The sequence below is a fragment of the Vulpes lagopus genome, chromosome 1 (genome assembly GCF_018345385.1).
Source record: "Vulpes lagopus strain Blue_001 chromosome 1, ASM1834538v1, whole genome shotgun sequence".
Taxonomy (NCBI): domain Eukaryota; kingdom Metazoa; phylum Chordata; class Mammalia; order Carnivora; family Canidae; genus Vulpes; species Vulpes lagopus.
Window position 1 is genome coordinate 182,199,918 of NC_054824.1, and position 22,913 is coordinate 182,222,830.

A 22,913-nucleotide genomic window follows, 5' to 3' on the forward strand; every position below is an offset into this window, starting at 1 on the left:
GGAGATATATGGAAAACAAAACAATAGGTTCACATAATAATGGGAAACCTTGAGCTATGACTGTTTATACACTTAAATTCTCTGCATGAGAATACAGTAACTCTAACATATCATAAGGCCTACATTTTTTTTAAAGATTTTATTTATTTATTCATGAGAGACACACACAGAGAGAGAGAAAGAGAGGCAGAGACAAAGGCAGAGGGAGAAGCAGGCTCCATGCAGGGCGCCCGGCGTGAGACTCGATCCCGGGACCCCAGGATCACACGCTGGGCCGAAGGCGGCGCTAAACCACTGAGCCACTCGGGCTGCCCAGTAAGGACTGCATTTAAATGTACTTACATACACACTTGAAAATATGCATTTAAAAAAACAATTTCCCTTGTTCTCCCTAGTTTTACGTTTTGAAACAAAAAGAAATTTTCAATGATCACAGTGAATTAGAAAATTCATAAGTAATAATCACATATTATCACAGGTCAAGGACTCATATCTAGCTTTGAGCACTTAAAGAAAAATAAGGGAAAAAATTACATAAACTTTTAAACCATTCTTTACAGGCAGTGTAATTAGGAAATGTGTCACATACATTAGGTTACATCATAAGTGTGTTAACATGATCAGATCTTTGCTTGTGTGGCATGATGCATGCCTACATATGCACATTGAGACGGTTTTCATGTTTTGTGTAAGTACTGAATATAAACATGGCAAACTTGCTGAGAAACCTTAGGGTAATACTGTTCTCCCATTTTTGTATTTCTCGTGAGAGTCAACATTTTATCTTCCATGTGCAATTTATAATTTCACTATAGCTTTCCTGATCCATTGCATTACGAGCAAATATGTGGCAGGGAAGGGAATATTGCTTTCAGTTAGAAGGTCAGCATTGTGCATTTTCCACATCTGAAAGCATCTTACACTTTATATAGAAACATTTTCAAATGAAAAATGTCAATGTTCCTGTGCAAAGTGGATATTGAGCAAGGGAGAGAAGTTGCATGGACACTGGGAGGCCCTCGCCACCATCAGCCTGTTGGTGACCAGGCACATGCTCTTAGGATTGACAACCTAGAGTCCTTCCGTATGGGGGCTGCATTTGCTTTTTACACTTTCAAGAATAAAATTATATTTAGCCTGAAACTACCTACACTGACTTAAGCGTGAGCTCCAAATGTGTAAATGGGCACAAAAATAAAGAGGAAAGTAAATGGTTGCATGCTTTAGTATTGTGTTTAGAGAGTGAACCCATTTGGGAAAAACACACGTGATAGTTCATGCTTGGCTCATTACTTAACTTTTGGCAAATACAGCATCACCTCATCTGAACTGACGCCCGAGTTAGCCTTCTAAAATGCAAATCTGAGCCTGCCATACCCTGTTGGTAATCCTCGAACGACCCAATGACCCCTGATTACCCGATGCGTAGCAAGCGCTTCATGGCTATGGGAAGGAACCACGTGTTTATGAATGAGCTACATGGGATTTCCAGAAGAAAGTACCCCCAATGTGTAGAGTGAGTCAATGCCTCTGTGAACCCAAGGTGTTTAGTGGGAATTCTCTAGCCGACTGCCTTCAGATGCAAACTGCAACTCTTCCCGGGTCTCTGGCCTGCTGGCCTACATTCCAGAATTTGGGCTTGTCAGCCTCCTCAGTTGCATGAGCAATTCCTTAAAATCAATCTTTCTCTTTTTTTCTATCTACACACACACACACACACACACACACCCCATTCACATACACGCATACCATATCGGTTCTGTTTTTATGGAGAGCCCTGGCTGGTACAGGAAGGATGGATGTCTTAAAGATGGCTATCCGAATACCAATCAGCCTCTCCAGGTAGGTTGCACTGTATAATTCCTCGTCAAATCCTGTCACACACTTCCCTCTTAGAATTATTTTAGAACTAGGTCAGTAGAGATCTGTTGGATGCATTGGCTTCACCTTTGTACTAGAATTATTCCAACACGCAGGACTGGCTATCCCAGTAGTCACTATTACATCTCTAGAATGTCTGTGCTGAAAAGCAGCAACTTTGAAGGTTATTTCTGCTAAGCCACGTCCTGCTGTTCGCTGCCCCAGGAGGCAAAGGGCTGGGATCTGGGATCAGTGGAAGGGCTGAGAATAGAAGGCAACGGGGGGGGGGGGGGGGGGGGGGGGGGGGGGGGGGGGTAAGAGAGAATCCCGCACCTCCACCAACATCTTGAGCCAAACTGTTTCCGATGCCTGCAATGAGTAATTAATACTACACAGTGTACACAGTGAAAAGACTTGGCTAGAGAGGTTTTCTTCCTATGATTACAATTGTTAAGTATTTGGGGAAGAATTTTTATCAAATATGAATCTCAGATAACAAAAGTTTCTCACATGACAAAATATACATATTTTTGTAGATATTTGCCAGGCCCTGTTATTTTAAGCATCAAGACAGCGAGGTGGTTTTAGGAACCCTGAATGGAATCGTTTATTGAAAAGGACATGTTCAATTTGACGGTGAAACCAGAGCTGGATGGTTGGCGGAAGGGTGGGGAGAAGTTGAGAAGCAATTTTCTGGGGGCCGGCGTGGGTGAGGGATCAATCTGCTTTACTCCTTACAGTTTGGAACCCTACATCTCAGCCCTGGGGGGGGAGTAAAAGGAATTTGCCCGTGGTGCAAATCTCCAGGGGATCTTTACCCACGGCTCTAAATGGAAACTTCTGGCAAACACTTCAATCTTTGGTCCTGATGCTTCTCTGTTTAGAACTGTCTCCTTATCATAGGTGTTTGGTTACCTGTTCGCTGTCTTTAAGATGATTAACTTAGGTCAAGAATCAAATATGGGATTTTTTTTTTTAAGTTCCAAAGCTGTATTTTACTCTTTTCTCTTCTGTATAGTCCACCGCCTTTTATTTCTTGTGGGCATATCTTCATGGGGAAAGGTTCCTCCTCTTGTTCCTGACTCCACTAACACACTAGCAGAAAGAATACTCTTCATTCTTCTTCGCTCACCTCCAGACAGGCATTAATTGGAAAGTGTGGCAGGAGAAACTGTGAATGTGAGCCAGCATATACCCATCTCTCCCTTGTGTGTGTGTGTGTTTCTCTCTTTTTTATTTTCTCAGTTTCTCTCCCTGAAGGGCTGGTCTGCCTGCAGACTGTGTATGCTCTTGGACGACCTTCTCCATACCCTCATCTTCAGCCCCCATGTTCGAAGGTGTAAGGCTGTATTTTTTTCAAAATGATTAGCTCCAACAGTAATAAAGGGGATAGCCTGTCTCCATCGGTCTTCTTTTTATTTCAGGACATGAGCAAGGAAGAAGGGTGCTATACCCTGAGTGCCTCGAGAATCCAGACGATGTGAGCATTGTTTGAAACAAACCCTTGTCTACTGCATGAAAATGAAGCATCACCAACATATATTTACCTATACTTCATACTGTCATTACGATAACCTCTTTATTTTCTGTAATTATGACTCAGAACTGTGTGCGTAACAGGGCCCAATTTGACAGATTTTGTGTTTTTCTGGAAAAAAAAAACCCTAACTCACTTTCTTCAATTAGTTGTCCTGACACTTCATTTTCTCTGAAATGAAATGATAATCTGTCCTTAAATTAGGATAAATCAAATGAATACAGATGAAGACTTTTGATGGCAAACACCTGTATTACAGCTTCCTTTGCTCTATGAGAGTAAATTTGACCCAAAACAAAGCAAATAGCTTTCATGATTTTCTTTTTTTTTAATGTTTTACCACAGATTGTGCTATTTTGTGGAACTGACGTGCACTGCCATAACAAACCTTTTAATTCTTTATGACGTTTAGACACACAAGGAGCCGAGAGAGAGGTTGATGACTGCCCTGTTACTACATCATGATTTCTTTATTCTTTCCTTGGGTGCTCCCATTCATTTACAAGTGGCATTGCCCTCCAATAAGAAAACCTATTAAAACTAAGAGCCTAAGTAAAAATCTCCCTTCTCAGTTACTTTCTTAGCAATTGGAACCATAGAAGTTTCAAGAGAGGTAGGATGCTACTCCAGCATCATAATGTTTACCCATATAATAGCTATGACAAAGTAGTCAAAGCTCTTCAAACTGGCTGTGGGGGGGGGGGCAAACAGATACAGTCGTATCCTAAAGGACATAATTTGAGACTCTATGTATGTTGCAGTCAACACATGAGAGGTAGCTGATAAAGGACAATACTCAGGGGGCTCCTGGGATCAAGTCCCACGTTGGGCTCCCTGCATGGAGCCTGCTTCTCCCTCTGCCTGTATCTCTGCCTCTCTCTCTGTGTGTCTCTCAGGAATAAATACATAAAATCTTCTTTTTTTAAAAAAAAGAACAAAATCCATCCTGACAGGTTCACTGAGACAATGAACTGAGTTAGCAGGAAGAGAGGACACTCCTGGGGGAGCACCATGGTGCTGTCATCACAGCGGCTGGGAACTCGACACTGGAGTGTCACTGCCACAAGAAGAAGAGATGAGAACAGAATGCCAGGGGCTACTGTTCAGGACACTTGAACTCTCTTTGGAAGTAGCCCTGCACACCAGAGTCGCTATGCCCTAAACCAGAAGTGTGGCTGCTGTGTCCGAATGCCTCATGAGCTTCGACCTGATTCCTTGGTCGCAACACCCCATCATCTCCACTCAGGCTTCACCATGTGCTCCCTTGCTAACTCCTTGAATTGTGTTTTCTTCATGAAACTATTCTATGTTATCTCGCAAATCAACTTAGAATCTCTTTAGCAGTTCCACTGGACGTATATCCCTCCAAGTCCATCTCCAGAGTGAATCAAAATCCCTGATGTTGATATGGCAATTTCTAGAAAGTATGATTCTGTCTTCTAGCTCAAATATCCTTAAGGTGAATTACGGGAGAGTCAAAGTCAAAATAAGCTCCTTCTCATTTGTCCCCTAAAGAGAAAGGAGTAGAAAGATGGTTGTGGCGACACTGATGAATGGGATAGAATTAGTATGAGGATTCACTGATAAGATAAAGGATCTGAGAAATCTAAGCCCAAGTTTTGAGGTGATGAGTGGCAAGAACTCACCTGTCAATTGCATGAACCAATGGCTCTACAATGATCCCATGAGCTACTCTTGCTAGGAGACCCCAAATTAATCCAGAAAGTAAGTAGTTTGATGGGAGTATTTCGTTTCCATCTGTCTAACTCCTCAAGCACCATGTTATTCTATCAATCCCACTGCTCTGAAGTTATTTTGAGACCACTACATTTTTTTGGGGGGGGGGGGGTTCCAGGTCTGCTGAAAAGGTAAGTAAGTATCACACTTTTAAGCCCCAGGAGTAGGGCAGTTTTAATTTTGAAGATTCTTGAAGCAGTGACAGGTAAGACTGAATGGACTTGGCACGTGTGGTCAATGTTTATTGCTAATTGTGCTAATGCCGTGCCATATACATTCTCAATACTACCACTGGTTTGATGAATATGAACCCTGCAACATAGAGAATGACACGAATGAACTTGAATAATCCCAAGGTTTATTTGAAATGTATCTGAGTTCTTTCAAACGTGTGTAGATTTATTGGAAAAATAAAATAAAAATGTCCTACAGCAGAAGCTACTTGTTTGGTCCCACTGCAAGGTATACTTTCATGTACCTGCTCTCAGAATAGGGGAGAGTGTGATTATAGTCAATTAATAATGACTTGACAGCACTTTTTTTATTCAGGATCAAAACAAGCAATTATCTGATTAAAAATACTCCCACAAATTACATGAAACAAGAAACATTAATACAGATCTATTTTTTTCTGAAAAATGAACTGATACGTTTGATTAATCCTTAAATTCCCATTTTCGGATATTGTAGGAATCAAAGAACAGACTTTATCGCAAAATTATACCTTACATAATCCAATGTTTGTTTTTATAATTCTGAGTTTATGATATTTCTTCTGATCTTTATTATGAGGCTCAATTATGTGAAAACTATTGAAATTAGGATGATTTTGAAAATGTAATTCCTTGAAGTTTCTGTTCATTTTGGATTGTGCATACTTAGGAGGTTCCTATCCTCAAATTTAAGATTTTTTTTTGAAGATTTTATTTATTTATTCATGAGCGCCACAGAGAGAGACACAGGCAGAGGGAGAAGCAGGCACCCTGTGGGAAGCCCAATGTGGGACTCGATCTCGGGACTCCAGGATCCCAACCTGAGCCAAAGGCAGAGGCTCAACCCTTGAGCCACCCAGACATTTCAGATTTAAGATTTTTATCATAAATGTTTCTACAACCATGTAGAAAGAGTTGTCTTTTAACTTCAGCTTATAGTTAATTACTTTGAGTATTTTTATTTTATTTTGAATCAACTTGATTATGAACTCTTTGAGGATGGAGAGTAAGTTGTTTTTCTCATGCTTTTGATGTCTTCCTATGTAGCCCAGTATTTAGAATAAACAAGAGCTCCATAAATAAGCTTTGAGTTAAAAGTAGCACAGGGATCCAGCCTCTTTCCCAGTAACCAGAATCTAGGCAATTTGGTCAACATCTCTTTTGCTCTCCACTCTTCCATGTTAGTTTAACTTTACTCTTTATGAATATGGTAATAAATGCATGATAATACACAAATGTTTTATTGAATGATTTGAAAATCACTTATGAATATGAAGGTTTAAGAGGAAACTGGATGCAAATAATGAGCAAGTCCTTAAATATAAAACTTTCTATTAAGAGTTTTTGAAATGCTTTTTTTTTTTTTTTGAAATGCTTTTCGCAATAACTATTCAGTAACACTTGGAAGACTGATTGGGAGTAGTTACTTTTCAGAGATAAATAATGGAACTTTTTCAGGACGGTGAACATGGAAGACAATTTTTAATTTATTGTAGAATTTCTCAGAATTTAGAGCAATATTGCAGACAGGAAACTGCCAAACCAGCTTCCAGTCCCTTGCTATTATGTTGCACTTGACCTTAAACAAGTTTACAACAGTAGGCTGAGATTGCACATAAATACACTAGATACATGTTTTAAAATAGTGAATACCTTCAAAGATATTTTCAAGTCAACGAAAAATACATATAGTAAAAACTCTTTCAGATGCAGTATATTTTTAAAATGCTCTAGTGTTGTTTGTGGAATGAATGAGTTTCTGTAATGAGTTTCACTACCTGCCATGAAATCAAGAACTTTTTTTTTTTTGGGTAGAAAGCTGAGAAGCATCAAGAAAATTTTCGGGCAGTGACTGACATTTCTTCTCCAAGAGAGAAGTTGATTTGACTCAGAGTTTCACATCTAGAAACATCCAGTTGAATATCACGTAAAAAATCACGAGAAAGAAAGTCTTGTGAGTCCAACCAAGCCTCCAACTAAACCGAATTTTAGTTGTTTATAAAAATTCTAGAAAATGCCAGAAAAAAATTGAGAGGTGTGAGATTTTAGAATTTCTAAGTACATATTTTTATTTCTTGACAGACTCCATTAACCCTGATCCAAGATTAAGATTGTTTACAGATTTCCTTTTTTAAACCATGAGAACATTAACTGTGCTGATGTCCAGTATCTTCCCTAGAGCTAACATTCAGTAAACATTTTAGATTGATTACGAAATGGCCACATTGTAACAATTTGATAGCACTGTCCCTGGGTGTAATTTCGTTGTTTCGTAAGGATCATTGGTGGCTGCATTCATTTGGATGGAGGCCACTGCAGGCTGACTTCTGTGCTACTGTAAATTGTCCTAAAGCCGAGTTCAGTGCATTTACTAAAATGCTAGGAGATTAATTTTTAAAAATTTGCAATCAATACCGATACATCCTTCTTTTGCAGCGTTACTGCTCTTTAGATGGAACAGCAGAATGTAATCTGTTGATTAGGTAAAGGAGACAAAAACAGGAAACTGATGGCCCATAGGGAAATACGAGAACAAATTGATTTCATAAAACAAATATAATCGGTGCGACAATAAAAGATGCGTTACCCACACAGGTCAAACTTTATCATGGTGACTTTCAAGAGAACTGGGTATATAGGAATTTTAAATAAATAAGTAGAATAAATGGGCTTTTCCTGGTGCTTATATATGTTCTGTCTCAATCTTCCTTGTAATGGAACTCATTAGAGATTTGACCTGCACATCTAAGAATTGATTACCCATGATAATGTGAGATCAGACAGGCATTCTTCCTAGAATTAATACCATCTTGCATTTATAAAATGCTTTATTACACTGATGTTCCCCTCCCACCTATTATCCCAGACTTTAGAACAATAATATAAGAAAAGTCATGAAGAAAAGCAGGTAGATGCACAGGGGAAGTGTCTGGTCTTTGGGTTCAAATGCTAGTCCACTATACAGGCATTGGGGCAACTGGGACTTACTGCGGAGCCACCCTAGTGCTAAATTTCTTCGTTTCCACAAAAAGAACAATAATAGGACTTGCATCATAGACATTTTAACGAGAATTAGATGTACTGTACGTAGCGCCATGGTTTAGTGGCAGTAAGCACTTACCACGCATCCCTAGCGTCATGGGATGTCTAAGGGGGTGTGTTAGACTGTTCACAAATGAGAAGCTGAAAACAAAGGGGTTAAGTGCTTCTGGAGGAGGTCTGAGGCTTCTTATTAAAACAAATTGACTCAGCTTTATCTGTAGCAGGGCTTTTATCAGAACTAATGTTATTAAGCAAATGGAAATGTTGTGCTTTCATCTCTGTGTTTTCTTTTATCCAGTCACTTTTAGAGAGAGACACCTGAGAAATGGAAAGAATTCTATCTTATGCTGGATAAGTCACTCCATGAATTTAGATTATTACTCACTCACTCCTCTTTTCAGGGCTCAGTTTCTTTGTCTACTAGTAACCTCTAAGGACCTTTTCTGACTGAAAGTTAATATCATTTCATAAACTGGATAATCAAAGTCATGAACTCTGAAGTTTGACTCTAATAAATAAACACCCTAAATTCAAAGAAAAGAAATCCACACCGTGGCCATGAAAAATGTTATGTTCCATTTTATGCATATCATTTAGGCACTGATATTTCCTAGATCACAACTTCCTTTGGTTTAGCATCTCACTTCAAAAAAAAAAGGGGGGTTATAATGGAAATTCAGATGCATAAATTCAACTTAGCATTGTCAGCAATCATGGAATTAAAGTTTTCCCTACCAAGTTCAAATGTGACCGTTAATAATGTATTGTCTGTTAATGGGTGCACATGGTACAATGTAGCACAGCTTTACAGAACGACAGACAAAATTCACATCTGATCTAAACAATTATTTCTGCAAGTCTACGTGATTTTCATTAAATAATCCACATTTTCAGCTAAGAAAATACTTTCTAGATGTAATATGATACTTTTATTTTTCTCCTTCATTCTCCCTTTCTAAAGATTAGGTTATATGATTATTTGAATAAAGTGACTTTTAAAAAAAAAAGAGGGATAAAGAAAATCACAGACCTTTCCCCACAATTTCATATTATACATAATTTTATGACACTGGATTTTTTATGCCGTGGATAACTACAAAGGCAGTTTAATTTGGATCTATTCTGTGTTTCCACCATATCCTGGAGGCAGAGATAATTTTGGTGGACAACAGGCTTAAGAAATCAGTTTCCAATTGTCTGATTTATGACATAATCTGAATACTTGTTAAATTGTTGATCACACTTCCCTGAAAAGATAAATTAAATCTCTTGTATAGACTCTAGTAGACAAAGATCTCAGTAGTTATAACTCTTTATATTTCCAGTTTTTTTAATATAATTCATTTCACATTTATTATTTAACTCACTTGGCATGATGTTTTCCTCCATGGACTCCCACCACCCGTGCTGCACTCCCGAGTTTTGGACCTTTTAGTATGAGCCCTGCTGCTGACATTTGAAACTGAAAATTCAACTCCTCACACTTATTCCCTGTGGAAGTTCTATATACCATATAGCACAATTATAAACTAATTTACACCTAAAGCATGGTCTGTCTGAATTAGCAAGAGAATTTATAACTTTCCTAAGTTGTTCATAAACAAGAAATCTGAGTAAATTTGCATTGCTAAAATTCAGGGTAAAAATGTTGTCAGAGTTCCTCAACAGTCTTTCAATGACTAACTTCCCTATAATAAAAATAGAGGTAGCGCGAACTTGAAGTATAACTTTGGTGATACCTTGAAGATGTCTATTTTGTGACTCTTAGTATGAATGCCCAGATCAGCATCTGGGAAACCCCCACATCATATCATAGGATTGCAATAATAGCAGTTAAGATCTAATGAAGTCCTTCTGGTGTTACCCAACCCAGTGGTTCCAGATTATTACAAGGTTTGCAAAGAATATCCGCCCACCCACCCACCCACCCTCCCACACATACACACAGTCTTTGTGAAGAAGTGACCATATCGTTTCCTGACCTGACTTGCTTCATCAGTAAAATGCATTGTCTCAATTATCTAAGGTCTCCCCAAACTATCTGGTTTTACAAATGCTATTTCATGCAGAAAATCAGCAGACTCAGGTGAAGAATATGCTTCAGAAGGTACATACAGGAATCAAAGTTTATACACGAAGGGATTTAACAAGTGAAAATTAGACATTTGAAAGGAATAGTCTTGAAAAAAGTAGAACTATGACTCTATTTCCAATAGGCTGGACCACGTGGCACCTGTGTAACATATTGAGATTATTTTGAAAGCACAGAATTCATTAATCTGTTAATAGTCTCAATTTAGCTAATCATGCAGAGGTATGTCATGGGACCTTTGAGATCCAGGAGCCTTAATTCCCTAAACTACTGACAGGGAAATTGAGGTCCCAAAAGAGTCACCCAGTCACTTAGTAACATATTTTCTTATTCCTTATCCAGTGCTCTTCATATTTGCTGTGTGACTAGAATGAGAAACAGACATAAAATTACTGAGAGATGTTAATGAATTGACCAAAGTTTTGGAGAAACAAGAACAAAAAAGACCCCAATGAGCAACACTGACTATGAAATGATCTGGAGGGAAAGGATATATAGGTAGCTTAAAGGCTAAAGAAGATGATGGGCAGCTTAGAAAAAGAAAAAAAGTTCCAGAAATATTTCGTAAATATGTTTGTAGTTCTTTTTGGCCATGTTGTAAGAGAAGAAAAGACCAGTTTTCCATACTCTTGAATTCATTTTATAGTAGAAAGGTGACACCTCTGAATAAATGGTTTGGTATACAAACACTATAGAAGAGATAAATTTTAGGGACCCCTGGATGGCACAGTGGTTGAGCATCTGCCTTTGGCTCAGGTCATGATCCCGAGGTCCTGGGATCGAGTCCTGCATCGGGCTCCCCGCAGGGAGCCTGCTTCTCCCTCTGCCTGTGTCTCTGCCTCTCTCTCCGTGTCTCTCATGAATAAATAAGTAAAACATTAAAGAAAAAAATAAATTTTAAATATGCTGTATAGCAATTTGTTCTTGTAAAAAACGGTGCAGTCAAAATTATTGTATTATTATTATTATTATTATTATTATTAACACCTATCCTAAAAGATCAAGGGCCTCATTTATTGAGGGCTACAACATACTCTGATGTGAACCTGAAAAAAAAAAGGTGGAGTCTTGCATACTCATTTATTGTCATCTTTAAACTGTCAGCCTACGTATGACGTGGAGTACATATTTACTAGTGGTTACCACTGTCCAATCTTGACATACAGGGAGCTCCTAAATGAATGCTGAAAATACAGTTTTGTTGGAGAGCGAGCTCAAGTCTCTAACCTAGGTATTTTAGTTGCATCTTTTCCCTGGAGGCATTAAGATCTTGACTGAAGTTTCAAATTGACTTTAGGTATCTCATGGTACAGTGCTACCCAAATAATTAGTGAGGGACCTCTAGGGGAGAATAAATTTAAACCCACTGTCATGTAATTCTGAAGTTTTCTCTCTGAAGATTATGTTTAAGGTAACCCATAACAGTAAAGGTTCTGATACAGATTTGGACTCCGATGCCCCTGTGGATGCCCTCACAGAGGGGTCCTAGCAAGGAGACGTCTATGTGGCAATGCATTACCACATAGCTTATGCAAATCCGTAGCAATACTGAGCTCAAATAAGGATCTCGGTTTCAATACCTTTTTTTCAGAAATGCATTTGCTCCTCTTTAAAAAGAAATCTGACTCCACATGAAGAGGCAAAAAACAATCCTAAAGTCAATGCTCATTTCTTTAACTATGATATTGCTGACATTTTCTTATCAAATCAAACCAAACATAACTCGGTGGCTCTTTAGAATATTTTAAAATAAGCATCCGTATGAGGTATTATGAGTGTAAAAATATGAAAACCAATATCCATGAAGCTCCTATAATACCTGCTCCTTTATAAAAGACAATACAATGAGAGCAATGACTGTTGGGTTGAAATATAAAGTTTTAGTCATATTACCAATCCCTTATGTAACGTGAAAACAGTAAAATCTAAAGAATGTGAATAAAAGGGAGACAGGAGACATTTTCTCAATTTCTGCAACCAAAGGAGTTAGTGGTGGCAGGGCAAAGAAATCTTTCAACCTAAATCTTTATATTAATTCGTCATTATGGTTTTTTAACTAGAAATGAATAAATACGGTTTCCAATGAATATGTTCACTTGAAAACTCTCTCAATAATGTTAAAGTTAAATTAAGAAGCAATGAATACAGGAACTTCATATTTGATATTTCATTCATTTTGTATTGTTTGTGATACATCACTAGGTGATTAAAAATGAAGATATGAAAGACAATCTAGCAAGTAAAAGATAGTGATTACTCCTAAAGCCAAAGGGACATCAGGAAATAGAAAGGGGTTTGGGGTCTTCAACTAGATCTAGCTTATTTCTTAAGAGCTTGGAGTAAACGAAGACAAAAATACTAAAGAGTGTCGATCTTGGTGGCAGAAACATGAAAATGTATTTACACTGATTATACTTTTTGTGTAGTCTGAAATATTTCTAAATTTAAAATGAATTTTTTCCTACTTTTTGTATTCTAGTTACAGACGAGTTTATACATGACTTCTTTTGTGAAACTTTAAAACCTTTCTTCGTATGTGAGAGATTTCCTTTTCTTCATAGTTCAAAACTATATATTTAAAATGAATAAATTTATGTAATTTAGAGAATTGTCAAAACTTTCAGCAGAAAGATAAAATTTTAAGTCTTTTAATGTATTCTATACTAATAGCTTTCTTTTCCCCTTTTTTGGTTTATGTAATTAATTTTGAGTCACTTGATATGGAGAGCATGTTAGCTAACATTTCAAAGGCATAAACATGGCTATTTTATTCAAAATATCGATTAATGCATATGTATCAGTGGATTATCTCTCATAGTTATCAAACACTATGTAAATATGGAAATACATTTCATAGAATTGTTGAAGTAAACGAGTTTTACTGTATTCCAGGATCAAATGGCAGGGCATTTTGTATTTTCTTCTCGTAGTGAGTGTACTTTTTTAGAAGTAAAATTAATCCCCTAGGAAAAAACAAAACAAAACAAAACCAAAACCAAAACCTAGAACATAAGAGCTTCAGGTATTACTAAGAGGGTACATGTAAAAAATTAAACAAATTCATTATCTGTGATTTTCTATGTTAACTTCAAGGATAATTTGTTTAGACAGAAATCACTACCTTAAATATTCTTAGAAAAATTCATCATAACAGCAAATGTACCAAGCTGGTTAAAATGCAAATTGCACTAGAATCGCCTTAGTAATATCTTGAAGAACACCTATTGTGGCTGTTTATTAATTATAAAAGAAAGTGGATGTAAGTTTGCAAATCTTCTTAACCTCTTTTTTTTTTTTTTAATGTGGGCATCATAACTGCTGGCTTGCTTTTTATGCTAAGCACACTGTGTTCATTCACAATTTGAGGCTTGCACATAGTGTCCAATAATGGTAAAGCACTTGCAAAAATGTTGCACCTGGAACAGGAGGAGTGACGAGAGCAAAGGTCAAATCCAGGCCTTAATAAGCATTGACTAAACAGACTTTAGACTCAGTGAAAAGTCCAGACGACCCCTGCAGCGTCATCTTACAGCTCTGATTTTCTTCTTTTCAAGATGTAGTATAATCCATAAATACAACCAAATCACTAGCAGCTTAGGCTTTGGTTTGGTTTTTATCTTCCAGGGTTTTTTTCTTTTTTTCTTTTTTTCACCCCCCTCTTCACAGAGACTGGAAAAAAATTAACCCTTTTCTGGCCTCGGACTAACCAAAGAATGAATTTCTTCCTGGTCACTGTTGTCAGCTTAAATCTTTATGTCCTTCTAGGGCTGGGGGGGGGGGGGGGGGGGGCAGCACTCTGTGAAGAGCAGTGGCCAAATGTTTCATTTTCTCCCATTTAACGTTGACAGACAGCCCAGCGATGGCCAAGAGCAACGGGGCAATCAGGTGACTCTACAAATCAGGGAACTATGTCTATTTTATAAATGTTCCTAAGCAATGGAATTTTGGTATGGTCCTGATTCCCATCACACAGAGGCCACATTTACGTACAGATTTCTAGATAATCCCTATGCATGATAAACTATTATAGACTAGAATCAACTTTTTGATATAGTGACCACGTTTAGGATTCTCTGGTACAGTTCACACTCTTGTCTTCTTATGGACATAATCCCTTTTCAATACTTTTTGTTCTATTCAACATTTGCTGCAGGAGAGGTAAGGCCCTTGGAGCCAAAAACAGCAAATTTCCCTGCAGTTAATATACCCAATCAAGTATGAAGTGCAGGAATGAAGAGTCCACGTCCAGTGCATCACTCGGGAGAAAGCTTGCACCCCACGGTGGGGTGTGGCCCAGGCGCTGGCGGCGAGAGCTGGCCAATCAAATTCAGGGTAATCTTGTTATTCTGTTTACAACACTGCAGATTTTCAGGATGCCAGAGACGTCTGCATCTGTCCCCCCTACATATATTCTTCTGATGTCACATATATCCTGTTTGCTCCGCTCTCTTCACAGTTTAAAAATATAAAAGTAAAAAAAAAAAAAAAAAAGAACTTTTTCAGCTCTGAGTGTGAACCGTAGCTGCATAATTAAGGGGGAGGCAAAGTCTTACCTAAGCTGGGATGGCTGAGAGCATAGCCAACTGGGTGAGAAAGCCTCAAATGCTCAGCTGTGTGCTGGAGTCTGGGGAAAGATTCTTTGGAAGGAACGTGCAAAGAGATACAAATGGTGTCCCCGGAGAGTGAAAGGGGGGCCCGGGCTTCTCAGGGATCTCGGCCTCCGACTGATGATCACAGTCTTGCACAACAGGAAAGGGGGGATAGTGAGGGGCAGACATTTCCCACAGCTGCAGAGCTCCCCAAACTGGTCACAATCGCTCCTGTGCTGTTCATCTACAGACTCAGGGTGTGCGGGGGAGCAGACGAGCAAACCCCAGCCAGGGCCCCACAGAAATAAAAATATTAAAACTCATTCAGTATTCGTGATTATTTGTGATCCTGCAGAATCAAGACCTATTTTTCAGAACAACATGGAAGGAGGAGAAGTGGCAGTGACTCAAGAGTTGGGTTCCTTGTTTATACCTATCCGTTTTGAACATTTCAGCCTGGAGCATCCGAAATTACAGCACCAATATCATTTTGATTATTTTCCTCAAGATCCCGTGATCCATTAGCTCCTTCATTAAACGGCTAGATTCACTGCCAGTTAGAATGTTATTTGCAAAGTAAAACCGAGCTGAAAGTATGTATGATTTTTAGACTTTGTATCGTGCCTAGGTTTTCTGTTTATATTTTGATGTCTCAAGGTTCTAAATATATTTTATGCATTCAGGGTAACAGAACAAAACACGGGCTAAACCCCTGCCACATATATTTTTTTCTAATAGATTTGTATAATTCATGCATCAGGAGGAGAATCATCAAATATGAGACATAGTAATCAACCAATACACTTAATGACATAATGAGATTTTTTTGGCATTTTGGTAATATTCTATATACTACACATACATATGCCAATCTCAGAAATTTAAGTTTTATAAGGTTCGTAAAGAATTGACTTTCTATGTTGGTGGCTTAGAGCATGGCTTCATAGGTGTGAAGCCCATGGGCAATCACATTTCAATGTTTGTGATGCAAGGAAACCCTAATTGATCTTATCAATCATAAGATGCGTTTTTCAAACAACTGCACTAGCGTGGCTTTTGATGAGGCATGCCACTTTTTGACACCTAGTGGATTTGCCTGAGATAAAAGGTTACCTGGAGAAGAACGAGCAAAGAATTCCAAATCAGAGACAGCGCTGCTGTGAGGCCAGTATTTTTCAATGGCACTGATGTTTAATTCAGATGTTTTTCTTATCTCTATCACAGATTTCGAAAATACGCACCTTTGGTACACGTTTCTATCTTTATTAGTCAAAATAATGTCAGGAGCGGAAGGATAACTTGTTTTCACCAAACACTTTTTTCATTCTAAAACTAATTTTTTTTAAAAAGAAAACATTTTGACTCTTTGAAGTAGTACATAAACTATGAAGAAAATTATTTGAGTCAAGAACTTGTCCAAAAGAAACAAACCTGAAAACTCACATGCCCACTGTCACAGCATATGTGATTTGCTAAGTGAGGCACTAACTATATAGACTGTCTTCAGTGCTTGCTGTCTTCTAGCAATCCAAGTCCAAATGAAATCCCCAGAAATGTTATATATATATGTGATGACTACACACATTAATAGACCAAGGATTTTATATAGTGGATATTCTCAAGGTTAAGTTTAAAAGTATATATATAGGTTCCAGTAATGATGATTTGTTCAAAATATATTTAGTGTCATCGTTCCTTCTTCTTAACTCAAACATTATGTCAATATTTTAATGTTTTTTTAAGCCAATCATTTGCTTATTACCAGCTAGCTGAGAGACGATGGAGGTGCATGATAACTTTTTTTGGATTACTTGCGATGAAACGGCACAAAAGAGCCAACTCACAGAATTTGCATCGAGGATTGCTCTTGCAGCTATATTAATTTTAATAGAAATTAAATGTTTTCAATCAGTTTAGATTGGCTGGTAAGGGAAAAACACAAAGACAAAACTGAGGCAGCGAGCCTTACAATGCCTCCACTGATTTCTCCACTGCCCCTTCCTCTGCACATGGTCAATTAGAATTGAAAATCCTGTGCTGATTTCATTCGCTGGAATTTTTAAGCAGGTCAGGAAGAAAGATGTTATTGAAAGGAAAAGTCTCATCTAAATAAGAAAGGAGCACGTGGCCATCTGGTCCTAGCTATACATATAAAAAGTTATTTCAGCTGAACTGCAGGCTTGATGTTTAAAAAGATGTGCCAAAAATCAACCCAAAATCTGTTTACGGTAAAATATTCCAAATGTTTCTTTTTCAACCTCCAAATATGCAATACACAGTTCATTTCCTATCTGTGATTCATGAGCCCATTTGACCCCAGCGCCTCACTGAGCTTGACTTGAGTTTCAGGCCGTGGAACATTCAATCACTCTTAGAACACTACTCCTTAATGGGAGATCAACAGGACCGTGGGCCTTTTGAAAATTGTGGAAATAACTTGGATAGTTTTCACTCAAATTAATTTTGAGTGCTGTCTGCACGTAGGCTTGAAAAGAATAAAGTCGGAGGCACGACACAACCACACCAATTTTCCTTCTTTCCTCATTGTGACTTGAGATTCCTGTGCATTCCCTGGGCAGTGCTCCGGCATCTGCTCAAAATAATTACAGGTCTCAAGCCTAAAAACTAAGGTTTGGGTTTGGGTTTTTTTGGCTTTTTTGTTTTGTTTTGTTTTTAAACCCAATCTGTCTTTTCATAAAGAGAAATTATGAGTGTGAGTCTACTTTTAGAAATCATCTTCATGATGTTAAGAAACAGTGTTTTTCTTTTTTTTTTTTAAATACCATTTTACACTGTTTGCCACATTAGAGTCCTATCTTTTGGTGTGACTGAAATATGTTTTGATATGAGGCATTTGCAATAATTATATCATCAATAAGTTCATTGGGCCATTATCTGAGTATGTCCCTCTGCTAGCACAGACATGGCTAGCTGACCTCCCCATCCAAATGTCATTGTATTAAAGTATGTTAATATTCTAACCCAAGAGCAGCAAAGAACAATCCAACCAACCTCTGGTTATAATAACACACCAACAATTCTTTTGGGTCATAAAACGATATTCAAATATATTTTATATGCATATGTCCCATCCACACACATGTGCGAGAACACATGATTCTAGTATCAACAGACAGGCTACAACAAGAGGGTGGGTTTTCACTAAAGTCTTCAAATAAATAACTCAATTCAGAATATTCTACTATATGAAACACAAGAATCCTGACATATCTCTGACATAAGATGTCATTGGTTGTTTTTGTGTATTTACTATGTTTGTTCTGCCCATTTCAAATAAATCATTACTATTGTGTAAGAAGAATAAACTGTACTATAGTAAATTGTTCTTTCTCCTTTATGCTCTGAAAACCCATTTGTTCTTGAATTGGCGTTACGTAGTTCAACTATTTCAATCAAGTCCATTATCTTCTTTTCTTTGAAAGATGCCTTTTTAGTAACCTGTATCCCCAGTGGGCAATGTCATGTTTTGTTTTTAGAAAAGTAGGTGAAATTTAAATCCAACTGCTTGTTCATTTTTTTATATTTGACAAAACAATTATATAATTCATCCTCAGGCAAGAACTCCACTATATGCTGGAAGGACTACTTATGTAAAAATTATGGAGTCGGGCCCAAAAATTTCTCAAAAAAGTTATTTATTAGTTCACACACTGGAGTCTTACCCCACAGAATGTCACCTAACTTGTGCAGCTTGTTTTTTCTAAGTACAAAATGTGTCTGTTCTTTGAGCAATATACTTTCCTCAACAAAAGTAACATGAGAGCAAAAAAGAACAGAACACTTTTCCTCTTGTTTTAAAACAATCGCACAATGCATCAGCAAAATTAATCTCCTTCATTTGTATGTTGGTGTATAAATAGTGCTGTTCGTATACATATGTCTTGCAAATCCTTTCAAAACTAATCCTTTTCTAAGTATGCAAGGAAGAAGTACTAAGAGCAAATTCCAAAATTCAAAAAAATAATGTTCCAAGTACTCGGTATTATAGGAACTGGTAAGTATACCAGGCCGTCCTGTATGAAGTGAGGATTAACTTAAATTACATATCAAAACTTAGTAATTCAGGACATTACGTATACACAGTTGTTCCATATTTATGCCTCAGAGATAGCCATATGTTTCCATAAAATCATTAAACTTTGCTCCATTCGAGTTAAGTAAAATAAAACAGCACATTTAAATACACAGACATTATTAAAAACCTACACACTTGTTTGGCGGATAACTGTTTAGTGGAAGCCCCATAAAATAAACTTGAGGATAAACGAAAACACTGCACCAGCCCACAAAATTTTAACCCGATAATCCTCTAACCCGGGGCACACGAAAGGAGCATCACTTTTAAATCATCTGTGGACAATCCCTGCTTCACCCACCAAGTTAAGAGTGCAACGATTTAACGTCTGCAAAAACGCAAACGGCAAGTAAGGCTCCACCGAGTCAGAGCCCCCATCAGCACCAGCATTTTTATCCCAGTGACTGCAAAACCGTTCACCATTTCCACGTCCTATCCACATCACTGAAACGGCCACCTCGAAAAATGTTCGCCCAGCCTGTGAGTAAGGCTTCCCAGACCCAGAAAGCTGTGCCCGGCGACAGATACCTGGATAAACATGCCAGACTGCCCCATAAACACATCTTCAAGAGAGACACAGCTGCAAATAAAACAGTCCTTCCCTGTGGGTGCTGGTTAACCCCACGAACACGTGAACTTCCTATGGGCACACACCCAACAGACACTGGCGATTAGGTGATTGAAAACGTCGCCCACAAAGGCGAAATTTTATATGTGATGACATCACCGGCAAACCAGGGCTTCTCTGTGATATAATGATATAATTGCCTGGCTGAATGTGTCTCTTGAGTGCGTGCATGTGCATGTGCGTGTGTGTGTGTGTGTGTGTGTGTGTGTGTGAGATAGAGAAAGAGAGAGAGAGGGAGAGAGAGAGGGAGGGAGGGAGGGAGGGAGGGAGAGAGGGAGGGAGATGCTTAAAGAACAGCATCATCAGAAATGCTCTAACCTCCTGCAAGGCTTGCAAGAATCTTTCCGCAGACCTTTGACTTTCCCCAGATTTCCTACAGCTTCAGCTCATTCAGAAACGCCCTTCCCGCACGAGGACATGGGGTTTTGTGTCCTCAGCCCACGGTGACTCCCCAAGCATCCCCCCCACCGCCCCCCGATGGAGGTGCCGGGATGAGATTTCTCCACCAAATGAGGCATGCGGCTCGGTAATAATGCGATGCAGGAGTTGCAGGGTCCCCGGGGACCTGCCTGCCTTTGAAAGGCTGAGACGTCTTGGTTTCAGGGGGAGGTGGGGGGGGGGGGGGAGAGGGTGGGGAATGAAAGGGTTAAAAATCGAGGCTGTCTGGGGTAAAAGAAAGGGGATATTGTTGTCTTTAATCTTTCCGCAGTATGTGTAAGACTTCCATCCCGGATCTGCACGGAGCAGGGGCAGAGGCTCGGCGTGCATTGCGTGCAAGCTCCTTGATTGTCGAGGGGGGAAAAAAACCTGGCTGGAGTCCAGACAGGCTGGAGCTCTGTTGATCATTATGTCTAGCCTTCAGGTGTCTCGGCACCCAGTGGGCGGCGGTGGGGGAGGTGTAGATAACGTGAGGCCAGACAAAGAGGGGGGAGGGAAAAAAAAAAGAAGGGGGGGGAAAAAAACCAACAACAGTGTATTTTAAAAAGATCATGCGAAAATGTGTGTCCAAGTCCTCTTTAATAATAATAAAAAAAAAATGAATCCTACCGTCTTGGACTTTTATAATTAGAACACGAGCTGGGCTCCGGCAGATCTCTTTAAGCCATAATTAGTTATGTCTGGAGCCCTGGAATAATTCCCTTCAATAATTGATGGGAGTTGATACTCTCTCCTAAAAATAAGGAGGGCAACGCTTTCTCGCGCAAACTCTCCTTTTTGCGGGAGGCTTTGTCGTTCCAAAGCCTCGTCAAGCCACAATCGCACCGGCTGGATTTGCCTTTTCATTTTCTTAGGAGACTCGGCTTATAACTTTTGAAGAATCTGGATGATTCTAGAAGTACAGGCGTCATGCATTGCGAGATTGCTCTAGCTGAATGTAAAGAGAAGGCAGGGATCATTCTTCCCCCATTTGCTTCCAATTATTTTATAAATCAGAAAGGGGAAAAAGAAAAAAAAAAAAAGAAAAGACATACACAACACAACACAACAAAACAACCAAACCCTGCTTTGTCAGGTCGCTTCTGTTGCAAACTCCATCAAAAAAACCTTACCAAGCATGTAAGTTAGATGCTAAGTGTATCTTTTGCCCTCTGCTAAGGAGAAATCCCAAATTCTTTTATTCTTCTAGCATTCTATAAAGAAGCTTCCGCATGCTTCCTCCCCACCCCCACATCCTCACTCCACCCTATTAGGAATTTCAAAAAAAAAAAAAATCTTTATCCTTGGAAGGCTGGATCCTGATACAGACAGCTCGTCTTTTCCTTCTGCCTTTTCCCCCTGACCACTTTCCACAGTCACCTTTCACTTGGGCCGGGACTCTATTTCGCATTTTGTGGGCTACAACGCCGAGAAAGCAGCTCAGCCTCTATCATCATCATGAAATGAAAAGTGGTGGCTTTTTTTTTTTTTTTTTTTAAGAAAGAAAGAAAAAAAGAACCTAAAGAAAAAGAAAGCTCTGGCTTGGAGCCATTGTTCAGAATTTAAGAGCTGTTTGCCCCCCCACCCCCCACCCCACCCCACCCCACCCCACCCCCCAGGGTCTCGGCAGTCTTTCACAGCTAATTATAATAACTGTCAGATGTCTGGGAAGTCTAGGGCACCCTTGTCAGTGGAGTCTGCAAAGTTTGCCTTTTATTTATTTATTTATTTTTTCTTTCTTTCTTTCTTTCTTTTTCTTTCTCGGGGAACCCATCAGATCTGACCCCGACATAAAGAAGGAAAAGAAGTGAACTAAAAGTGCATCTGCCTGCGCCTCCCTTTTTCTCCTATGAACAAAGCGGCGAACAGGGGCGACGTTCCGGGGTGCAGCCCCCTGCAGCTCAGCTCCTCTCCGGAACGCCTCGCTCTTCGGGCTCCAGTTCCTCCCCTCGCAGGCACACGCACACGCACACGCACACATGCACACACATGCACACACATGCACACGCACATGCACACCCGCAGAAAGCATGCAACAATTGTCCCCGCGGCGCTGGCCTGCCCGCCGCGTTACCTGGCCGGACGCACCTCCGACGCGGGCCCTGCAAAGCCCTTGCGAGACCCGACGCCCCTCGGCCGTGCACCCCCTCTCGGGCGCTCGCTCCGCCGAGGGCCGGGCATACTCACAATTTCCAAGCGCTCCTGGGCGCAGGTCCCCCCGTCCCCGGGGGCGGAGCAGCGGCTCGGGCCGGGCGGTCCCCGGCGGCGCAGGTGCAAGCATCCCCGAGCTCCCGGAGGAGGCGCGCAGGGAGGGAGGCGAGCGCCTCTTTTGCAAAGTCCCTCGGAACTCGGCCCGCGGCGCCCGGGCGGCCCCGGCTCCCGGGGAAGCCGGACTCGCCGCAGTTCTGAATTGAACTCGGCCGCAGCCGAGCGAGCGGCGGGGCGCGCGTCACGTGGGCGCAGCGAGCCTCCCCATTGGCCGCCGCGCGGCCGGGCCCCGCCCCCGGCTCCGGGGGCGAAGACTTGAAACTGAAAGCACCGCCGAGCTCCGCCCGCGCGCTCGTCCCCCGGCGGGGCTGCGGGGCTGCGGGGCTGCGGGCCGCGGGCTGCGGGCGCTCGGCAGTGGGCGCGGGCCTGAGGTCCCCCCTCCCGCGGCCCGGGGGCGGGCATCGGACGCGGAGCCCCCGCAGCCCGCGGCGTCGC

General features: G+C 40.1%; 2 long non-coding RNA genes across 3 annotated transcripts in view; one reads left to right on the plus strand and one right to left on the minus strand.

Annotated features, from left to right (window-relative positions):
• The window catches only part of LOC121498772, a 63,726-nt gene extending 41,121 nt beyond the window's left edge, over positions 1-22,605 (minus strand). For both annotated transcript variants that reach the window (XR_005989893.1, XR_005989892.1), the window contains exon 1: positions 22,398-22,605. This is a non-coding gene — a long non-coding RNA (uncharacterized LOC121498772). The remainder of the gene's footprint in view (positions 1-22,397) is intronic.
• On the plus strand, positions 20,077-20,839 carry LOC121498776. The gene is made up of 2 exons (XR_005989894.1): positions 20,077-20,319; positions 20,503-20,839. It is a non-coding gene; the product is annotated as an uncharacterized LOC121498776 (long non-coding RNA).
• Positions 22,606-22,913: the final 308 nt, after the last annotated feature.